The sequence below is a fragment of the Suricata suricatta genome, chromosome 8 (genome assembly GCF_006229205.1).
Source record: "Suricata suricatta isolate VVHF042 chromosome 8, meerkat_22Aug2017_6uvM2_HiC, whole genome shotgun sequence".
In the NCBI taxonomy this organism is placed as follows: Eukaryota; Metazoa; Chordata; class Mammalia; order Carnivora; family Herpestidae; genus Suricata; species Suricata suricatta.
Genome location: NC_043707.1, coordinates 19,418,112 through 19,429,219, shown reverse-complemented (window position 1 = coordinate 19,429,219; position 11,108 = coordinate 19,418,112). Strand labels below are relative to the sequence as shown.

Below are 11,108 nucleotides of genomic sequence, written 5' to 3'. Positions count from 1 at the left end.
CCTGAACCAATTATTAAGGCCAGGGAGATGGAACATTCTGATTGGCCAAGCCAGTGTCATGTGTCTATTCCTGGAATCAGGGGTCACTCTCACCCCAATCACATCACTGTGACCAGGGGAGCATGTTTCCCCAAGGGATGTTAAGGTACTACTCCCAAAAGGGGGACTGTAAGCTGAAAAGGCAAATAAGTAGATATCTGTGACATTCATTCTGAGTCTTGGTGCCTCCATCTGTAAACTGGGTTGAACGCTGATCTCTAAGACTTGCCCTGACCTTGGGATTGCATGATTTCCATCTTGAGGTCAAAGGCTTTCCTGGTGTAAGGCACTGGCTGCCAGGGCTGTGGTTTATGGAACTGACCAACACAGCTCAGACTGATCCCAATCTTTGACTTCCTGTGATGCACTTCATCAGTTACAGAGAGAAAGGCAAAAAGAAATATGTTATCTATCTATCCATCCATCCATCCATCCATCCTTCCATCCATCCATCATCTATCCATACATCCATTATCCATTGATCTATCCATACATCATTTGTAAATCTATCTATTCATCCATCCTTCATCTCTCTATTTCTCTATCTATCCATCCATTATCTATCATCTATCTATCTATCCATCCATCCATCTATCCATCATCTATCCTTCTATCTATCCATCTATTATCTAGCTGACTAACTAGCCATCATCTATCTATCCATCCATTATCTATCTATCTATCTATCTATCTATCTATCTATCTATCCATCCATTCATCCATCCATCATCTGTCTATCTATCCATCCATCCATCATCTATCTATCCATCCATTATCCATCTATCTATCCATCCATCATTTGTATATCTATCTCCCCAATCATCCATCCATCCATTCATTCATCCATCATCTATCTATCTATCTATCTATCTATCTATCTATCTATCCATTCCATTATCTATCTATCTATCTATCTATCTATCTATCTATCTATCTATCTATCTATCTGCTTACCCTCCTAGAGAGGGAGTGAAGAGTGACTTTCACATGCTTTTATATTCTTCACACCTTCCATTCCAAAGATGTTAAATGAGGCTCAGAAGAGTTAAGTGACTTCCCTCAAACCCTGCAATTGGTGTCAGGCCGGCAGATTTAAACCTGCTCTTTGGGATGGTATCAGCCTTTCTTAATCATGACTCACCACAACTGACTTTTGGGGCCAAATAATTCTGTTGGGGGGTGCTGCCCTGTGCACTGTAGGGTGCCCAGCAGCAGCTCTGGCCCCTACTCATGAGATGCCAAGAACACCCCCAACCCTAAGCTGTGACAAAGAAAAATGTCTCCAGTATTGTCAAATGTCTCCTGAGGGACAAAGTCACTGTGGCTGAGAACCACTGTTACACACGAATGATGGATGGAAGCCCAGGCCTTGTCCCTTCCGAGCTGGGTGGCTGGCGGATGAATACTTCATCTCACTGAACTCTAGTTTTCCAATCTGTAAAATGGGATCAAAACTATAATGCCTCCCTTCATCACCCATGCAGGACGTTTAACCACTGCTGGTACTTAAAGTGCTTCGTGACTGGTGACTGAGGCAGTCTCTCTCCCTCCCCAACCTGGATGTCGTTTTACAGAGAGGACTTTTTTTTTTTTTTTTGGCAAATCATAGACACACTGAATTGCAAATGAGGACAGGCATTTGAGGCCACTCTAGTTGCCTAATTAGTACAACTCCATTGACAGCCTGGCTCTTTCAAAGGAGACTCCTTGGGATGTGGGCCGTCTGCAGAGCTGGCTGGGAACTCAGAACAGAGTCAGATGTCCGACATCAAACGTTTCGAATCTCAGAAATGAGGCCATGTTTGCCAATAGGGAGCTGTCTCCGTAAACGTTCCTGTGCTTATTAAGTTCCTGCAGTGGCCACTTTAATTGGACCCACCCCCCTCACTTGGCTAACCCAGCGGCACAGCCCAGCCCTGGCTCTGTCTCAGAGCAGAATTCCCAGCCAGAGACTCCTGGATCAGTCTTGCTCAGACCCTGGAAGCTGATTCCACCTCCAGGCTTGCCTGCTCTTCCCACCCCGAGCCAACTTGATCAGCAGCCCCACGTCCTGCCAGAAAGTGCTGGAATGAAGCCGTCCTTCCTGACCCCACATCAGGGTCTCCAGCGCCCAGCATCCTACCTGACACTGAGGACTGATCAGTAAGTGTTAAATGAACCCATGACTGAGTGTGTATTGAGTCTTGCCCTTCTGACCTTGGGATGCCCATCAGATGCTGGGTCTAGGACCCCAAATACAAAGGCTGGGGACCCAGGTGGGCTCCACATCACAGGTTCCCCTGTCCCCTCCCCTAAACCCCTCACCTCAGTGAAAGTCATAGTTTGTTAGTCTGCAGGGGACTGTGTTTTATTGAGCCAGACTGATGTTTTAGCAAACAGGTCATTGGGCTGTTCTGGGGTAGGGCTCACATTCTCTAGTTTGTGACAGTTTCGGTTACCAAAAAGCTGTGCCCCTAATCATTTATGCTTCCCGCCAGTGGGCTCCAGGCTTCCGGGTTGGGATCTGTGATAGGATAAGACCTCCCTCACCTGTAAGGAAGTCCTAACAGACTGCGCTACCTGAGCTTGATGCTAGTGTCCTCGTGGATCTCAGTCTGTTTGACCGGAGCCCAAGCCCCCCATAGAGTGGATAAACACGGAAGACCCCTGCAGCCGGTATATGATGTATATACGGGAATCGCTTTGAGTTTTATCCCCATTCTTCCTTTACCTTTCCTCCAGCTGATGGTCACCAAGGTCACCTCTTCCTTCACTCCTGACCTTGTCTCTGGTTCTTCCAATGAGGACTGTTTAAGAGCAGATCTCCCAGAACTGTAGAAACTGGCTTCCAGAGTGAGCATCTCATTTCCCCCTCGCGAGGCACAAATATCACTGTCCCTGAATGATCAGACGACCCTGGAATGAGGTCCTTCAAAATAAACACAGAGGCAGTTTTTCCCTTTGGACTCAGTTCTCAGACCACACAGGTCTCCACCTAAGCCAGCACAGTCCAAATCATGCAGCCCCTGCTCCCTCCCCCCACAGGTCCCAGCGAATGTCACTTGGAAGCTGGTCACAGAAGGACATGCTCCAGGGTGACGTGACTCATCCCAGGATCGAGGTGGGTCAGGAGCAGGGCAGACATCAAAGGCAACCAGGACAGGAGGCCATGGGTACTTGCCAAAGATGTCCATGCAAATGCTTGGATCCCTCTTCATTAAAAACTTGCTTTTATGTTTTATTTATTTTTGAGAGAGAGAGAGAGAGAGAGAGAGAGAGAGAGAGAGAGAGAGAGAGTGAGCATGAGCAAGGGAGGGTCCAATACACAGAATCCAAAGCAGGATCCAGGCTCTGAGCTGTCAGCACAGAGCCTGACTCGGGGCTTGAACCCACGAACCGCGAGATCATGATCTGAACAGACAGGTGCTCAACCGACTAAGCCACCCAGGGGCCCCTCCCTTTTCATTTTAAGCCTAAGAAAACACTTAGTGCCTCATTTTGTGGGCAGCTCATTACATCCAACCAACAATAAGATGTGGAAATTCCATGAAAGCAAATTTTTGCAGAGTAAGACAGTTATTACTCTGGTACAAGGTAAATGCAGCAAAAATCCCATTTTAATGAACTTGAAGGAATGCCAGAATTTCTGTATCAATGGGAAGGTTACGTCTATGGAACCAGGGCCCAATATGCACCCAGGGCTTGCTTGATACTCAGGAGGCTTGCTTCTTAGGATAAGAAAGCAATGGTATTTGGAAGGCACGCCCCTGCAAATTCTTATTTTAGAGGTAGGGAGTACAGCACAAGGGAGGGGACGTCAGCATGGATACTGGGAACCTGGCTTTGACACGTAGCTCTGGAACCTTGTGCAAACAACGTCCTCTATCCACAACTCAGTTTCTCTATCTGCAAAACGAAAAGGTTGGAATAGCCCTGAATTGGAATTGGAAGGCTAGAGAGATTTCTAAAGCCATGTGATCATGTCCATTTTGAAATCCTTGAATGCTAATGACTTGACCCAGTGTGGTGTCACGTTAACAGATAGGAAGCCTGGGGTGCCTGGCTGGCTGAGTCTGCTGAGCGTCTGACTTGATATTGAGTCAGGTCCTGTTCCCAGGCTCCTGGGCTGCATCTGGCTCTGTGCTGAGCATGGAGCCTGCTGGGATTCTCTCTCTCTGTCTCTTTCTCTTTATCCTCCCCCCCAACCCCCAGGTGCTCTTTCTCTCAAGTAAAAAAAAAAGAAGAAAAAAAATAAGGTTATATAAACTAGAACAGGAATTGCAGGCTTTGCTCAGGCATTGTTTGGTTATTTAATGAAACCTTGTATCCATCCTGCTGTCATTAACATCTCCCAGCAAATCTCTTCTCTTGCTACTAACAGAGACCTATTTGCAGTGCTTTAAGCAAACTCAGAACGTATTTTTTCACTTAAAAGAAATCCAGACTTAAGTAGGTTGGGGTTGGTTTGCTATCCTTAAAGTCACACCATGGCTGCCAGAGCTCCAGCCTTCATGGCACGTTCCAAGCAAAAAGAGAAAGAGCAAGAGGCAAACATCTATTCCTCCCAAGTAAACGTCTGTTAAACAGATTGCCCAGAAGCTCCACTCAGTGATTTCTGCTAGCAACTCAGTGGCCAAGCTAGTTGCAAAGGGAGGTTTAGAAAAGGAGTATTTTCACCCGGTAGATGGTCACCCCAGATGAGGCAGGGGTTCACAGTGAAAGCAAGAGGAGAGAATTGATGGCCCTCTCGTCTAACCAATGGATCCTTGCCATCCTGTTCCTTCCAGGTTCCTGCTCCTCTAGGTACCCCACAAGACCTGCAGGTCTCTCCCCACCCCCATCCCTAACCCATTCCCCTACGTGCCATCCTCTGCTCCGACAACCTTTCTCGTATGAATTATTGCACCAAGGTTCAGGGGTGCTGCCCTGTTCTGACTGACACAGAATTTGACTCCTGGCTGCCTAGCGCCCTCCCTCCCCAATTCTCCCTTTGACCTGGAGCCTGATTAATAAGTCATCTTTCATTTCCAGTTCAGCTTTGGTCTCCTAGAATGCTGTTAGGACCTTGGCTACAGTCCAGTATTTATAATCTGAGTCCCGACCTGCTGATGGCTCCAGGCTTGGAATTCTGGTTGCTTCGTTGCCTCTGTATCAGGCACACCCCTGACACCCCCTCCCTGGAACTCGATTCCTGAGTCCTAGCTCAGAGAAGGCCAGTGCAGATTCACAGGCTCTTGTTAGCACACTGCATGTGTTTTTACTGCAAAAGCAGGGCTGGGTTTAATAAACAAATGGAATTTTCTCCTCCACAGACCAAAACCCATAGTTCTGCACTGGAGAGCACAGTCCTACATGAGCCAAGCCTTTGACAGTTTACAGGTACGAGTGGCTAGAAAACATGTCTAAAGATGCCCCCGCCCTTGGTCATCATGAAGATGGAAAGCACAACACCAAAGGAGCACCATTTTTATGGACTTGTGATTGCAAGCCATTAGAGAGTCCAACAAAAAATATATTTGAAATAAAAGATAAATAAAGGGTCCAACAATATTAAGTGCTGGAGAAGATGCTGAGAAACCAATAATCTTATCTGTAGTCCGTGCAACTGTAAACTTGAACAATGACTTTGGTAAGCGATTTGGGGACATATAGTTAAAGATGGGAATACCCGATGGCCACACAGTTTCACTCCCAGGTTTATACTTTAAAGAAACTCCTACACAGGGAAACTGGGATACGGATGTTTGTTGCAATGCCGTTTGCACAGGGATTGAACTGGCCCTGCCTGAGGCAGAGCACAGATCCCAGGGGGCTTTTCACCTCCTCTCTACAGTGCTCCCCAAGGTGATTAAGGGCTAGGGTGGTTTCTTGGTGAGGAGGCATGTGGCTGGAACCGAGACTGGAGAGCATCCAGACGAAGAGAGCCTGCCAGCCTGAGACAGGATAGTCAAGGGACACTGGAAGGGACCCTGTTTTGCATCTAGGCTTTATTAGTAACTTCCAAGAGAACTTCCATGCCTGGCTGGTGATTGGAAGGTCCAAGAGACACTCTAGGACAATGAGACAAAAGGGCAGTGCACAGCAGCAAGAGATGGGACCTGGGGGCTAGGTCATGGCTCTTGTGGACACTTCAGACCACAGCACATGCCCATCTTGAGCCGGTGACTCGAAGCCCCATTCTTGGGTGACAGGAGCTCATGAAAATGACAAAGCCTAGATATAAGTGGGATTGTGGCTTTGGGGTCACGTTCCAGTCCCAAGAGGATCCAGGAATTACTAACTGAGTCTTATTAGGCATTACCCTGTGTCAGGAGCTGTCTAACATGCTTTTCCTACTGGTATCACTGATATCAGCCAAAGGTGGCCACGTGATACAGCTCTGACCAATGAGGTCAGGATGGAAGTCTACCTGACCTTGTTGATTGCCTTTTGCTCTCCCTCTATCTGCCTGGAACGTGGATATAATGGTCAGGCTGCAGCAGCCATCTTGGGACAAAGAGGAAAAGAAACTCATGGTAAGAACAGCGTCCAGGAAAATAAAAGAATCTGAGCCTCGATGGTGATTGCTGTCATGTACCACCTCCCTCTGTGCATCTCATTTAATGAGAAAAATCTCCCTCTTTTGGTTAGGACACTGGAGCCTCAGATAAACACAACATGTAAAGACGAACATGACCTCATTTGATCCTCACAACAAACTTCAGAGATAGGTGCTCTTACAATCACCATTTTACAGATGAGGACAATAAAGCTCGGAGGGCTTAAACACGTGGGTAGGAGAACCAGGACTAGAGAGAGCTGGCTCACTCTAAATTCTCCTCTACGACTACGCCATTCCACTCTGCACCAGACATTGAGATCCGGTTCTCAGGGATTGAGTCAAGAGAGAGCCAATGGGGAAATGGAACGTTGGTTTCTGCCTCTCACCCACTCACCCCAGAGAAGTGAGGGTACCACTTCTGGGTAGGTGGTGACTGGGAACCATCACAGAAGGATGCAGAGGGAGGTACCCTGAGTTTTGAATCTTGGCAAACTCACTTAATAATAGCTTTCTGATTTTTTTTTTTTACAGTAGGCTCCACGCCCAGTTTTGAGCCCAACCCAGGGCTTGAACTCACCACCCCGAGATCAAGACCTGAGCTGATCAAGAGCTGGATGCCTAACCAACTGGGCCACCCAGGCTCCCCAATGGCTTTCTGATTTTTAAAGGAGTCCTTTAACATCTCTGAGGATTGTTTCATGACTCGCATGACCTGGTGAGGATGGGAAGAAAATATGTGCCCACCCCCAGCTCCTGCTGGGTGCACAGAGCATGAAGCACTTCTGCTCTCTTCCTGTGTGTGAGCCTGAAACAGGAAAGGAAATGCTTCCCTCTGCTGATCCCAGAAGATCCACACGGGCACACGCACCAGCGGCTGCCCTTTCTACCTTTATGTTCCTGACAGTATTAAAGGTTCCCATAAGCCCTTGGAGGTAAGGCCAGTGACCTATTACCTAAAAAAGGAAGCCAAGGTTCAGGGAAGTGTAATAATTTACCCTTTGGGACAAAGCTAGATGGTAGTAGAGCTAGATTCTGCTTTTCATGCTTGACCCTTAACCATCACGCTATTCTTCCCATCGGGAACCCAGAAATTGAGCGCCAAACGCTATTTGGGCCTAGATTCTAGCACTTTCTTCATCAAAAGCAGAGCAAATGCACACAGATTGTGCCTCGCGGTCTCTGAAGGGACAGCCAGACGATAGTGATGCGCCTGTGTCTTCTGGAATTACAGCATTTTCTTTCCCAACTCCTGTCTCCATCTCCATTCTCTCTTTCTCCCCCCTCGCTCCCCCTTCTCTTTCCTTCCTCTGTCTTTTTTTTAATGTTTTTATTTACTTTTGTGAGAGAGACAGACAGAGCATGAGTAGGGGAGGGACAGAGAGAGGAAGACACAGAATCCGAAGCAGGTTCCAGGCTCTAAGCTGTCAGCACAGAGCCCGACGCGGGACTCAAACCCATGAACTGTGAGATCATGACCTGAGCCAAAGTCGGATGTTCAACGGACTGAGCCACCCAGGCATCCCCTTCTGTCTCTTTCTTAACCAAAACATATTTAGTTATCTTCGGCTTGGTACTTAGACCTATTTGTGGTGCTGGAAGGCTCACAGAAATGAAAAAGGCGTTTCATACAATTTAAAGGTACTTTCAACGGCCCTTGCAGAGATGAAAGGGAGAAGTCTTTCTTACTTCTTACAGGACATGAGGCTACCAGGCAGGGTCACATGGAGACACACGGGGGGCAGGGTGACAGCAAGCTGGAGCTGTGGGGCAGCCTAAGTATGGCAAGTGGGGTGAGGTGAGCTAGGTTTCATGGGCTCCCTGTGGATCAGCTAATGCTTTTGGTGGGCTCTGGGAAGTAGGGGCTGTCCTGGCTGTCTGGTGCCTGGCCCTGGGGTAATTAGGATGGGTGTCTAGTGTGACTATCTTATAAGGGAAGTGTTAAAGTCTGAACGTAGCTACTTAAGAAAGAAAAATGGCTGGTTTCTAAGCAGGGGCCAAAATGGAGTCCAGAGAACACAGTCAAAAGTACTGCAAGTGACAAAATTACTACCTAGTGGCAAATGCTGGCAGCCAAGGCCACCACCTCCTGGAGACAGCCTAGCCTCGTGGTGAAAAGAGCAAATTCTAAAGCCAATTCTACCTCCCACTTCCTCCAAACACTTGCTGTGTGATCTTAGGCAAGACGCTCAGCCTCTCTGTGTCTCAGTTTTACTGTGTGTACCCTGAAGGGGTGGGTGAAGGTAATAATAATCATCCCTGTCTCATAGGGTAGGTGTAAGGAGGAAATGAATTAATGTCATAAAGTGCTTAGAAGGGCTCCCAGCAAAAGGCAAAGATTCAGTGAGTGTGAGTTACTCAAGTTACCATGACTGCCCCATCGTCAGGAAGCTGTAATGCATGTTCTAATGGAAACATTCACTAAAGGCTGAACCAGCAGTGAAGGCAGAGAGGGGCGTTCACAGTGAACAGGTCACAACAACTGGTCCTTCTTTACCAAGTCCCAGCGGAGCTAGCAAGAGCGGGTCCTCTGGCTGGATGACTCAGCACTGAAACCGGCTGATTCTCGGCATCACAAGGAGCCTTGAGCGGTCCTTGGAAATCCACAAGCACCTGCACAGAAGGGTAGAGCGGAACTTCCCTCTAACTCCGCCTGGGGAGGCGGTGACTCCCTGCAGACCTGGAAGAGAGGGTTGGGGGACGAGATACCACACACGGGCAGCAGGAATGCTTTATGCCGAGGCAGCTTCCACAGTTTCTTTTATGGAGTCATCTATGGGCTACTGAAAGCCCCCTTGAGCCACGTTGCTTGAAAACCTACCATGAGCATTTCTACTTAATTACTTTTATAGGCAGGTGCATTTTCTCAGGATTAAGGCATTATGTCCCCCAAGAGGGATTATGTAATAGCTCCTAGAAGATGAACTACATGAATTAAAGGGGGGTCTAAGGAGTCCCAACCTTCCACTGTTTTGTGGAGGAAAAAATGACTACCTTGGACATAGACCATTAGAGCAAAAAGTTCTCTGACTTCTGAGCAGAACCTGAATACGTGCCCCTCTCTGACACTCGGCAGCACCCAACTGAGCTTGGTGGATATTTACACGTGTTCTCTAAGGTGTGGATGGTACATCGATGTGACATGCTTTCAGCCAGATTTTCTGGGACAGTCTTAAATAGTTCTCTCATTCATTTATTGATTGGTTATTGCAGTCTATGAAGAATTTGTACATCATAGGCCTTGGAGATACCACAATAATCAGAGCCCTGATGTCAGGGAATTAATTCCTAGTCTGCTAGAGCAGACAAACATCACACAAATAGGCACATGGTTGAGAATATGCATCATAAAGCTCAGTTGCATGCAAGTTTGGATCCAACATAGATTTGGTCCCTCTATATCTCCATTTATTAAAAAAAAATTTTAATGTTTATTTATCATCAAAAGACAGAGAGAGACAGAGCATGATCATGGGAGGGTTAGAGAGAGGGGGACACACAGAATCTGAAGCAGGCTCCAGGCTCTGAGCTGTCAGCACAGAGCATGATGTGGGGCTCAAACCCACAAACCGTGAGATCATAATCTGAGTTGGATACTCAACTGATTGATCGAGCTACCCAGGCGCCCCGATATCTCCATTTTTTACTGTGCTTTCCTCTCACTGGCTCCACTCTTAGTTTATTGTCACACATAAGCTTCTGGTCGCTTCAGGCTTACATGGAACAGCCTGGTTTAGCCATTCCCATGATGTGTCTCTCCCTGGTCCTATGAAAGGCTGACTCTTCTCGGATGGAGTTGATCAGAGGTGAAGCGAAGGGTGATCCTGGCCACTTAGGCAAGTTCTGAGCTGCACAGCTTCCCTAGGAACTCAGGGAGAATGGGCTTCGTCAGTCCCACCTATGTGGCTGGACACAGCATGCTTGAGAGAAGGTTCCCTAAAAACGCAAGGCACAACTCCCAGCCTGCCCTGCGGCTAGCCAAACGAAGACACCTTATCTCAACAGGTATGGGAAAGACCTTCTTGGGAAAGATTGGGAGGAGTCTGTGGCCATGTGGACCTTTGTGGGTCCCTGGTTCCTGTCTATTTTTATTGGTGGGCTGTCCTTCCTGGCCAATTCTATATGTGATTGTTCCTCATCTCTCTGACACTGTAAGAGCGAAATTTCACGGGAGTCAGCCCTGTGACCTCCCCTCCACCCACCCCATAGCCTGCCCTGCAGGCAAGAGTCTTGAGGGGTGGGGAAGTATCGGCTCAGGCAAGATAGGGTGAGCATGGGTTAAGAAAGAAGGGCCAATCAGAGAACAGGTGATGCAACACCGGCAGAACTTGCAACAGGGTGTAGCAACCAAACGGATGTGTCAGAGTTAACCCCATGGTCGCCGGGAAAGATAAAAGAACTGCTCCCGGGTTGGTTACTTCAAAAGGCCCCCTGGATATCATGATTGGTTCCCGCTAAAAGTAACTGTCACTTACAATAATATAACTGGTCGTAATACCTGTCAATAATAATGTAACCTGCTGATTGGACGCTGTAACTCTCATAAATTCCC

General features: G+C 47.6%; 1 long non-coding RNA gene across 1 annotated transcript; it reads left to right on the top strand.

The window, feature by feature from the left end:
• The first annotated feature begins 1,984 nt into the window (after window positions 1-1,984).
• Window positions 1,985-5,727, top strand: LOC115300343. Its single transcript, XR_003912605.1, has 3 exons — window positions 1,985-2,181; window positions 3,064-3,139; window positions 5,331-5,727. It is a non-coding gene; the product is annotated as an uncharacterized LOC115300343 (long non-coding RNA).
• The last annotated feature ends 5,381 nt before the right edge of the window (window positions 5,728-11,108 follow it).